Below are 2861 nucleotides of genomic sequence, written 5' to 3'. Positions count from 1 at the left end.
TATTGTCATGATTCAATCCATCGATATTTTTCAGTTCAATTTTATCAGTAAATAATATCGTTACTGAGTATGATATCAACCCGTATTCAACGTACCTGAAGCTTGACTAAGACTTATAGCTTAAGGTACAGTTTACAAAGTTAGATGTAGAGAGCGTTGTGGTGTGAAAGAAGATATAGTGCCGAATATTAAGAAAGGATTGTTGAGAGAGGATGAATGAAAGGAGATGGACAGAAAAAAAGGACAGTGCGAGTAAAAAAGAAGGAATAGATTTGAATTGTCTATTACCAAGAAACTAAGAAACACATTGCGCATGTCAGAGGATAGAAGAAGATTCAGTCTTATGTTCGCACAGACACTATACCATTCACTCATCATCAGCACCATGCGTTGCTCGAGGAACATCGAAACGGTAGCCCATTTCATTTCACACACTAATCGACCGGTCCATGTTTACTGAATCGACAACTTCAGCAATTCGATTTTTCGATTACTCACCTCTTGAAGAATAGCTGCCATAGGTGGGACTCTGTCTTTCATGTACCCCCACAGAAAAAACCTCAAAGTTTGAGTTGTGAGACAAAAAGCAGTGAACAAGCTCTTGTTGTCCACCTCATACAACTCGATGTTGAGCTATGTTAACGCCGCACCTCAAGGTCAAAGTGAGGCGGGGCGTCGTCATGCGTAAAAATGAAGTCATTGGAGTCCTCGTGAACTTGAGGAAACAACCACTTTTGCGGCATGTCCAGGTACGGATATTCCTGTCGCAGTTTCCCCCGCAAAAAAGAAAGGTCCATAAACTTTATGAACACAAACGACACAAAACTCATTCAGTTCCGGTGAGTCTCTTTCATGATAGACTACGACGCCACTATTTTGTGACCCCCCAAATTATTGCATTATGGCGGTTACCCGATAGATGCAACGTCGATTCGTCTGAAAAAATGAGTCGTTCGGAAAAAGTATCCTCTGCCGTATCCTAGAGAACTGAACTGCAAAATTCTTACCATCTGTAATGGTCTCCGGAAGCCATTCTGCTGTAACTGCAGCTTATAAGGCAGGCTTAGTTTCAGAATACGTCACGTCGTTGTTTGAGGAAGTTCAAGTTCCTGGTCTGCCCGTCTTGTGGGACTTCCGTATGAATGCATCTCGGATACGCTCGACATTCTCATCAGAAGTGCGTGGCCTCTTTGCATATGCAACCAATATCGAATAATTTTGTGTACCAGTCATAAATCTGCTTGTATAGGGATAGCTTCTTGCTGAATCGACGGCGGAATGCTTTGCAGTGGAACAATGAGCTGCCTTCGCATAAATTCCAACAAACAGAATAATTTCTCTTGTGGTGTAGTAACCATGTTGCTACAAACAAAGGGACAGCTGTGTCAAAATATTGGACCTGCCTCTATTCAGTGAAGTGAGGGATGTGTTTCGATCTTTTATAGTGTTAATAAACAACTGAAATCTATATTTCCTTATTGACTCACACGGCACACAGGACAGGAGTGGACTGGAAGGTTTTGATGGGGTTCACCACAGCGAACGCATCTGTTGAGATTTAGAACGTTTTTACCTCTTCGAACTTAATATCCTAATTAAGTTAATAACCACTTTCCTAAACACTTTAAATTTAAAAAGTTTGACTACCAAACGATATTTCATTCGATGTACTATTCACGTTTGATACTTTTGACTGATAAGTTTGCGACTATTCTACTAAGTCGCCAAGGTGATCCTTTTTTCATCTCACGTACACTGATGCCTCAAAACAATACGACCGCCTTCTTAGTAGCTCGTTTTTTCAACTTTGTGACGCAGTACAGAAGTTTCAACAAGTTTCCTCAGATTTGCGGCACCAGATGTCATCGCACAGGCCGAACAATTCTCTACATTACTATCCGGTGGTTTCCGGACACTCTGGATAGTGTCCCAGATGTGCTCCATCGGGTTCAGACCAGGCGATTTTGATGGTCAAAATATGAGTGGTCTACAGACCACTGGACACAATTCATCAGTGAGGAGTGAAGAACATTCAAGTGGGTCCTCGACAACTGCAAATGAAGTTGTTATTCACGGTAAATGATGTTGCAGGATAAAGATTTATTAAAATTCTTGACCACGGTTTCGGTATATCTAAATATACCTTCACCAGAAGTAAAATGCACTAAAATTACATCCTGCAATGGAGATTAAAAAAACAACTGTGCCAAAGGCGTCGTCAGTAGTTAAAACATCATCTCCATTTACACAACAGTTCATAGGCGAAGTACTGATGCAAAGCTGTGTTCGCATCGACTCTCTGTCCATAACCATGTTGTATAAATGGAAATGATGTTTTAACTACTGACGACGCCTTTGGCACAATTGCTTTAGTAATCTCCATTACAGGATGTAATTTTAGTGTATTTTACTGCTGGTGAAGGTATATTTAGATATACCGAAACCGTGGTCAAGAATTTTAATAAATCTTTATCCTGCAACTGTTTTGGCTGTCATCATTTACCGTGAAGAATTTCAACAGTTGCTGTTTCAGCCATGTTTAAAATCTTGAAGTTGTATTTGATGAAGAAAGGACGCTGGTGATGTATGATAGATGAATCACGATCAGAGAACCTGCAGACGAGGTTAAAATTACTACTGGATCCATTCAGTCCATTTTAAAGGAACGTTTGGACCTCAGGAGGATCTCAGCGAAATTTGTGCCAAAGTTGCTAACAACTGAGGAGAAACAACTTTGTTCGGCGATCGCACCGGACATACTGGATACTGTGAACGGGAACCTCAACTCTCTCAGCACAGTGATCACTGGTGGTGCGTTCTGGGTTTATGGTTACGACCCAGAAACAAAGTTCCAGTCATCG

This window comes from Schistocerca piceifrons, chromosome 5 (assembly GCF_021461385.2).
Source record: "Schistocerca piceifrons isolate TAMUIC-IGC-003096 chromosome 5, iqSchPice1.1, whole genome shotgun sequence".
NCBI classification, from domain to species: domain Eukaryota; kingdom Metazoa; phylum Arthropoda; class Insecta; order Orthoptera; family Acrididae; genus Schistocerca; species Schistocerca piceifrons.
The sequence above is the reverse complement of the archived record's forward strand: the minus strand, read 5'-3'. Positions refer to the sequence as shown.